Source organism: Symsagittifera roscoffensis, chromosome 1 (assembly GCF_963678635.1).
Source record: "Symsagittifera roscoffensis chromosome 1, txSymRosc1.1, whole genome shotgun sequence".
NCBI classification, from domain to species: Eukaryota; Metazoa; Xenacoelomorpha; order Acoela; family Convolutidae; genus Symsagittifera; species Symsagittifera roscoffensis.
The window spans coordinates 98465669-98475029 of NC_087062.1; the positions used below are offsets into that span (position 1 = coordinate 98465669).

General features: G+C 34.0%; 1 long non-coding RNA gene across 2 annotated transcripts; it reads right to left on the bottom strand.

The window, feature by feature from the left end:
• Window positions 1-365: 365 nt before the first annotated feature.
• On the bottom strand, window positions 366-9156 carry LOC134853251 (uncharacterized). Of its 2 annotated transcripts, none has more exons than XR_010164329.1 (3): window positions 8848-9156; window positions 3300-5743; window positions 366-1362 (listed from the first exon to the last, which is right to left on the bottom strand). It is a non-coding gene; the product is annotated as an uncharacterized LOC134853251 (long non-coding RNA). The 2 variants fall into 2 exon arrangements; XR_010164332.1 differs by having other exon boundaries at window positions 366-1291; window positions 5645-5743; window positions 8848-9133.
• Between the last annotated feature and the right edge of the window lie 205 nt (window positions 9157-9361).

A 9361-nucleotide genomic window follows, 5' to 3' on the forward strand; every position in this document is an offset into this window, starting at 1 on the left:
AATACGGATTTCAAATTATAAATTTATTTATTACTAAACTAAATTTTGTTTCCAGAAAATCTGAAAAGCAAATTTGTTGTTTTTACAAACTATCGAAATATATCTAGATAATGCTAAATTTCTAAATTATCCATTTGTTAAAAAGTTAAGTTTATGCGAGATCAGAACAACTGAAATAAACAAAGTTATTTGCAAATGAAACAGCTCAATTCAGATTATTCAGTGAATTTACACAAAAACATAAAAAAGCCCAAATTGCCCATAACGTGAGACTTTTTCTGAGTTCGATTGACACTTCAACAAAATCAAATTGCAATTAAACCATACATAAATATTCAAAAGATAATTTTTTAATATTGACAGGGTTGAAATGTCAAAAGCGTTAAATTGAAAGGGTATTTCTAAATGAATTGTAACAACGGTATGAACAAAGAGACAACCAATTAAAAATAGACAACTTCAGATCAAAGCGATGCTCGTAACTAAAACGATATGAGTCAAAGATTAGATTTAAATGAAAACGAAGTGATGATACAGAGTAAATTAAGAAATGACAAGTAGCAGTCATACAAAAACTGTTTTAGACAGGCTCACGTGTGTTAGAAATTCACGGAATTTCATTGAACTGTAAAAAAAAACAGAACAAAAAATTTCTTGATTCAGTTTTTAAATGCTTTGCCTTTTCAGTGTCAATAAACAAATCAAATGACCTTCTGGCCTCCCGCAAATGATTTCAAAACTTTCGTTTAAATAAAATCTGAGTTTATTTACCGCTGTTTATTTCAAACATGTTTTTTTAAAATATATTTTAACACCAAATTACATTAATCTAGTCACGGAGTTTAACTGACCCAATTCGAATGTTAAAATAAAACACTTTATATTTCAGAAATTTTAGCTATTTTGCTTCAATTAGCAGGCCGAATTCTAACAACATATAAACATGTTAAGAAACCTTTGATCAAATTAACAAACGTTAATCAGTCTAACTACCAACGAACTACTTTATAAGCAATATTTTACAGCGACTGTTAAAAATCTGTTTTCTCTGCTTTATGGAACTTTGTAGGGTTTTATCATCGATCTGAAGCCGAGCTGGATTGGCAGTTCTCATATTCTGCTTCTGATTCAATTAGAAAAAAATTTGAACTTCTTTCCACCTCTCTCGATTTCTTCTTCTGAATCACTTCCATCATTGCTCCTTTTCAATTCGTTGTGTTTTTCGCACCATTGGTACTTCTGAACTATCAGATTTTCCATCGGCATACCAAGTTTCTCTGACAGCAGGTCGCTAAACGTTGGATAGGCAATAATGTAAAGTTGAGATCGTGCGCGTGTACATGCCAGATATAAGATGTTTATCTAATTGAGTTGTACAGCTCGCAAGAAGACCAAATAGTGGTGGAATCAAGTAACTACGCTTTTAATAGACTACGCTCGCGAAGTTTTCATTAGTTTATTGTATTATTGTTCCACTACTTTTTGTTCCGAATTTCGTTACAAAAGTGACGGAATATTTGTGCTTGGGGTGGTACATTCTTCTTCAGACAAATTTCGACTTTTAACCTAGTCATTTTTGACGGAATTTTTTTGAAAACTTTGTCGATCTTTTTTTTAGGTCGACCAAATTGCGCCGCAGGCAAATTTTTAAAAAAAAGGCCAAAAAGTGGCGTTTTTAGGCACTTTTAAAAAATTTTTGACCAAAAAATTTTTTTTCGGCGCGCGCTCCCGCCTAAAAATTAGTATTTATTGGCGCCGAAGGTGCCTTAAGAAAAACTTGGAGTCCGTCAGCCAAAAATGGATATCTCAAAATAGTTCAAAGGGGGAACACTTTGGGTCGGCAGGTAGTCGAATCCCTGAGTAAAGCGTCCGCACCCCCCGCCCCGCCCCCCCCCCCCCTAAATCCACTAGTGCCTGTGATCATTTTTCGTTAAAATATGGGGGTGTACACATTGCTTTTTGATCATTTTGGGACAATATACGCGCAATTTATTTCGAGTCATGAAAGCGCAAGCGGAGATTTAATCCGTTTCAGAAATCGCTCCAAACTGGTCGAAGGAAGCTAATTTGCCATAATTGATTTTTTTTCTAGGAGCAAAATTTATCATTTTATACTTTAATTGGCGTGTGGGGAGATGATTTTCACAAGAATTTCTTGTTATTACTGCTCCACAGACCTGAAAAGGCTGTCGGAACATTCAGGGCTTCACCCTGATACGCCCAGTCTTGTTCTGTTTTTAGGGATCATGTCATTGCCGCTCATATTGCAAGTACAGATGTTGCTAATGATTTTTGTACGTTTTTCAGAAGAAACGGGAAACGGTTTCCAGTTTTTAGAAAAAATAGCCAGTTGCTGTAGAAGTAGCCTAGAATGTTTCGACCACTTTCACAAAAACTACAAAAAATATCTTCAAATTATTAGTTTCGCCAAGTTATGATCGATTCTTGTACAAGGTGAGATTAATGAACTTTATAGAAGCGCTGCAAGTTAGCAAATAAGGCCGTATCGACAACAGTTGACAACATTTTAAAAACCTAAACTTCAAGTTTTTCCAATTTTTTGCACAATTTTTCAAGTTTTTAAAACAAAATTTCTCTCAAAAGAAACACCAAATAAGCTTTTACATCTAATTTTATTAAAAAATAGGTTTTTCTCAGCTAAAGCCACATACATATTAACGAACATTATCTTCGCTTAACTCCCTTTGATCGATCGAAATTAGGTAGAGCTCAAAAATCTGAAAAATTTTTAATGACACTCGAATCACGACTGGGAGGGCTTCAATTTGATATCTCACTCAACCCAATCCGATGGTTGTTTGTGGTTCCTTATTTTGCATAAAAAAACAAAACAAACCCAAATAAAAAGTTCCTACCCATTTTTAATATATCTCACCGGGATATATCACTGAATTTGAAGTCATCCAAAAGATATGTCTTCTTAAGAATCAGTCTCTTCTTCTCCCAAATCGCGTAAGCATGATTTTTTTAGTGTACCGAGTACTGCAAATACGAAAACGTTAAATGTCAAAAATAGTCGGAAAGCCAATTTTTCATAACAATCGGACTATGATAACAAGACATTTTATTGTACAAAATTGCAGGTGGGTTCTTTGGTAAGAAAATTGCCCAATTTCTAAATAATTCAGTAATTTTTTTTAAATGTAACTCAAATCTTACATGAAAACTCCAGTAAAACATTTCTGAAATCTGATTTTTTTAAATTCAGTTCTTTTGATTCAGTTCAGCTTCAATCGGTTGCTTATAATTTTTGGTCTTCTAAACTCAAATTTCGATACCATATCAGATTCATCGAATTTACCATAATTAAGCGAATTAAGACGATTTTCTTCATCGAATCGACCGTCAATAATAACCCTTTCCCATTCGGATGACTTTGTTATATAAATCTGCGAACAGAAACTGGACCAGTCAACTTCTGTTTCATCGTTAACTCCCAGTTGCGACAAAAGCTCGGGATACTCCAGGCGAATGGTTTTCCCCAAAAATTTAAAAAAATTTGCACCCTCACCAGATGTCAAAAAATGAATGTCACCAGCTTGCATTCCTTCTTTCATCATTTGACATAGAAGGAACGCTATAAGTTTAGTTGGGTAAAGTCCTCGAGATGCAATGTTTTTTTTAAGCTCAAAAATAGTTATCGGAGGTCCCTGGAAATTAGATCCTTGCTTTACATCTATTAAAGTACCAGGGTAAACGTGCCCGTCGTCTTCTAGACTGCGATTCATGTATTCAACGAGTCGGCGGGTCATTTGGTTAATTTGAACCGTGTTTCGTAGAACTTCTTCGAGAATAAAAACTTCAACACTTTTTGACGACCTCAATTTTTTGATGTGCGTTATGTTCGAAATCAGTGTTTTATTTGATTGGTGAATGTCAGTAACTAACCAGGTAAGAAATTGATCGCTGGTTAAAAGACTTAAGGGGTTCAATTGGCTCTCACAAATTACGGGTAAATCACAATCATCAATGACCAAATGTGTTTTCATAACCCAGCGTGATGTCTCTGATCGATAGTCTTCTGTAACATTAGTTTTTTTAGTTTTTTTCAAAACAAACTGTTTAGCCTTTTCATTTAGGGAGTTTAGAAAAGCTGTCGTTTCCCCAATGATGACTTGCTTTTGACCAAATGCTTTTGTGTTGATGCTCTGTTTCGTTTGAAGATCTGAAGATAGCGGTTCGTACACAAATTCGAAGACTTTGCCTTTGTAAGGTCGGTAATCCGTGCGTGTCAAATATTCGCGTTTCCAAATTTTCTCCTCCTTATAACACCGACCATCCATCATTAGCCTTTCACATGAAATTTCGTTGTCCTCTAGCATTTTACAGTATGACTCGATAAATTTTCCGCTGCAGAGCAGAAGTATTTTGTCTTCCGGTTGTGTTTTACACAAATTAATGATTTTATGAAGCGTCAAAATAGTTTTTCCTGTCCCTGCCGGTCCGATTATCAGCTTCGTTCCGTTATTGGAAGAACTTAAGACATCTTGTTGCCGTGGGGTCAAGAAAAGAAGCTTCGAAGACTTTGAGGTTTTTGCGAATGATAGCTCAGATGTCGAAACCAGGTCGCTGAACGGCTTTTTGTCTCGCGATAACTTTTGTTCAGAAATTTCTGAATCCAGTTTTTGCACTGCTTTAGCATGAGAAAGATTTTCAAAATAAGTTTTTGTTGGTCGAACTTCAAAATAAGTTTTTGTTGGTCGAACTTCAGCTGTGTTCTCGCATTTTACTGAAACCGAAACGCTTATGCCAACCATTATGGGAACAAGTGTTTTGTATGTTTGTTCCGGATTACTGGGAGTTTCAAATTCGATCTCGGAGCGAAACCAATTCGAAAAACTCTCCCACGTTCCCAGTTTTGAAGCATCTAGAATTTTGTAAGATTCGCGAAAATTTTCAAACTCAAGGTTTTCATCTGCTGAGATTTCGCGAAAATTTTCAAACTCAAGGTTTTCATCTGCTGAGATTTTGTCTTCAAGTAAGACGACAATTTTTTTTGTTTTAACAGCATGACTCGAAGAGCAGAAATGTTTTGAAATACAAGAAACAAATAATTCGTCTCTGTTCAGCTGTTTGAGGGCCTGATTGATTTTTTTCAAACCTTTCGTCGCTTGACCTTGATAACTGCGACTTTTGATCTCCCACAAGACAACTCCATTTTTTGGGTCAATAGTCATGCAATCAATCTCTAAGTTTTCGGGGAAACCTTTATGGTTGAGTTTAATTTTAGAACTATTTCGCAAGTCGACCAAGCATTGGGAAGGCATTTCATGTTTTGCAACTGCTAAAATCATGTCCCATTGCAATTTGTCAACAGCAAGTCCGTGAAAAATGAACATTGGCAATTCATTTTCTACGGCGTATTTTTGGATTTTTTGCACGAAATTAAATTCTTCGATTTTCGATTTTTGTCCTGTTCTGAAATTAATGTACTGTTTGTCTCCGACATTGTCAGATTTTTGACCTCCTGAAGATCCCTCAGGCGGGTTAGGAGGCATTGATAGAGGTAGAGGAGGTACAAGGTAAACTCCTTTGGGCGTATTGTTTTCCAACCAATCGGGAAAAAATATGTTCATGTACCAGTCACACATAGACCTGAAATCATTAATATCTGAACACCCACCTGGAACGACATACTGGAGGTTCTGGAAGCTATCAGAAGTAGCCATTCATTCGTCAGTTTATTGCTGTCGTTGTTAACTGAACACGGTTCCACGAAACACTGAAACAACAAAATTCTCCATTTCAATTTATGTTACATAATTACATAAAATGTTTCAATTTAGAATAAACCATCATTTAAACTTTTAAAGCATTTATTCGAGCAAATGAAGTCAAACATACAATATCATTGAATGTATATGAAACAGAAAAACAACAAATATTCGAAATTGAAACTCGTCGTGACAACCAAAGAATCACTATTTTACGACATCTTTTTTAATCAAATAGCTTTAATCTTCCTCCAAAGCCCTCTTTGTTATCTGAGTGGAGCGTGTGAACAAAAGAAAACTATCCGGTCAACACCTTTCTAAGAAAATTCATTTGTCCCCCACCGGAAAAAAAAACAGGGAAAGAACTAAGCGCTAATCACATTTTTTTTCTCAATTTTGACTACACCATAAAGAACTCATGCGTTCATATTAAAGCCCTATTGGCCGTGATTCCGATACCAATAATTATTGAAACATTTCTCAGTGATTACAAAATCGAAAGACTAACCTCCCACATAACTATTTGTAACATAACTTGATTTCTAGAATTTCAATATTATTTTAGCAGTATTAACTAAAATTCAATTGAGAGTTTCCATTTTAGTTCAATCGCCTTTTTAAAAAATATATTTTATTTATCTTTGAATTCAGTTTTTTAAATCAGCGTAGTCGCAACGTTGTGTGTTTTTTGTAGACCAATCGGCTGTCCTTGTGATACTTCGATTTTAATCTCTTCAAAATGTTGAATACATTTTCAAGGTTTTTACTAAAAAGAATTTAAATGATTAAACTAATTAATAGGACAACCTATCAGGTTTTTGAATTGAAGTAAAACTTTTCTTCAACATTTGGTACCCAAAGACAATAAAATTTTCACTGTGATGTTTGAATATATATAGTAGAGGTTTCCAAATTTAGCGATGTATGTTGGATGTCAATTCAAGTGATCTTTGATCAAAAATTTGTAGACGAACTTTTTAAAGTCCGCAAAAGGTCTCTTCGTTTCTTCTTTTAGATTCAGTGTTGACACCTAGTTTTCTCACTTTAATTCAAAAACCTTAAAAAGAAGTAGCAAGATTCTGTCGAATCAGTCTATGTCATGTCATTCTATTTTAGACAATGCTCTACTATATTTCATTCTACTTTTACCAGTCCACTCTATGCCAAGTCGTTCCTTAGCTTTATTGTCTTCTGTTTTTCATTAGACATTTTAATTAAACCCAAAAAAAGTTGAGGGAATATGCCAGAAGGAACTTTGAAAAATGTTGGACTTTTAAAATGCTTATTACGCTATTATAAACCTTTGCACTAAAAAGCTAAAAATCACAAATTTCTCACCGATTTTGAGAAAATTTGGGTTTTTTTTATTTATTCCGACCAAATTTGCTATTAAGAATTTTTAATGTAAAAATGCAGAGAAAAAAACACTGATAGCACTGGTTGGTTTGCTTAAAACAAATCCGATCACTGTATTATTAAGCCGAATCCTAACTAGGCCAAATTTGAAGTGGTCTTTTTTCTTGGAGCTACTTTCTGTGTGTTTTTTTGTTAAAACTTTTAGCGTATTTAAAATATGTTACCAAACATTCTATATCCATTCCTAGGACCTGAAGATCTGAACAAAACATTTTGAGACAATGCTGAATTTGATTGGCTATTTCCAGCCAATCAAATTGAAGCAAAATAGTTTAATTTCAAGACGTTGAATTATTGATTTTTGGGCGGAATAAGTAAAAAGACCCGAAATTTTTTATGTTGTTGGAGTCATGACTGAAAGAAGTTTAATTTGACTTATCACCCAATCCATTCCGAGGTTTTTCCGATGTCTGTTTCTGGTTTGATTCGGTAAAATTCTAAATGTTAGAAACGTTTTTCAAAATCTGTGGAGCAGTATTAACATGAAAAAATTAAATGTTAAAAAATCAAAATCAATTTTTTTTTCAATTTGAGATTTTTTGTGAAAATCATCCCCCCACACGCTTGTGAATCATTTTGTGAAAATAATCTCCCAATAAAGTACAAAATGATAAATTTTGCTCCTAGCAAAAAATCAAATATGGCAAATCAGCTTCTCTTAACCAAGTTGGAACGATTTCTATGAGGGGTTGAATCTCCACTTTCGTTTTAACATCGCGAAATAAATCGCGCGTTCATTGCCACAATTTGGTCAAAGTAGCCATCTTTAAATCCCCATAACTTTGCAAGAAGTGATCACATGAGAAATATCTTTTCAAAGTTGAGCTCAAAACAACAATACTTTTTGAATGGTGTTAAGAATTTCTGTCAAAAGTCGGAACAAAAATAAGTCTGCTCGCTTGCTTCATTTATTGGTCATAAAAAATGAACTAGAAAATTGAACATTTTTCGTATAAATGGATAAAGAAAATTTGGCACTTCAAAATTTTGAGCAGCTGCTAGTTGCACGCGAGTAGTATTTAATTGTTTGTTTGACTCGCTTTCGCGCTTTCAATTTCAACTCGCAATTTGAATTGCCAAATATACCCATTTAGGGGGAGTATAACCAAGTAGACCCGAAATCAGTTATTTGATGTTTCACAGATGAAAAAGGACGCAATTATCAATTTTCAAGAGGGCTGATAGATAAATGAGGTTGACCAAATGCACTTTCTGAGCTATCTTGAAATATTCAATAAATGGGTTCTCGGCAAACAATTTGCGCAATGCGAACAAAATGTTATAATTTGGGCATTTTTTGGAAAATTAAAAAAATTGCGTAACTTTCAAAACTTTTAGTGTCGTTATAATAAACAAAAATCGATATCTGTTAAGCATCCATGAACTGATGTGTCTCAGAGAAACAAATAGCCTGCTTATTTTGAATGAATACTTGAACGTATTGAGTTTTGAATTATATCGACACGCTCAAAAATTTCGGTTTCATGCGCTGCGCAGATACATTTGAAACTTCTAATAAAAAAGAGTATGAAACACCATTGAAACTTCATTAATTTTATTGCCAATTTTTGTCGTTTTTTCTGTATATGTTGACATTTCTGTATATCAAATAAAAATTATCTGGTCAGTAATTTTTTCTTAAATTCCTTCTATAAATGATTTAGTTGTTGTTTTATCGCCATGGCAACAAGCTTACCTGGTACTTTGACGAATTCAATAAGAGAACCAAGGTATGAGTTGCATTAATCAATCTTTCTAATTTTTAAAACCAACTAAGTTTGAATGCTAGTAGCTATTGATTAGTTGTGTAAGCTCAGCGTTTCAACGGCATTATTTTATCTTGTTTTTCGCACATGCCTTATGGACGGGTAATGCAGTTTAATAATTTTTATTCGCATTGTTGTAATTCAGCTGTTTGTTTGACCACGATGAAATTATGCTCGCTCGGTATTCTGGCGTTTTAAACACCAAGATAACCATGACAGTAATCAAATTGCTCTGACTTTTGTACAAAACTTGGTTTTTAAAGCTAGCTATTTTTTATGTACAAACGTTAACTGAACAAACTTGATTGTTAAAGCTAGCTAGCTAGCTATTTTTATGTACACGTTAAGCATATAGACACCATAAAAATGAATTATTTTGACCTGATTTTTGCATGTGCTCTCACAGATCTGCTCTATTTAACAACAATGACAACAATGTGCAAA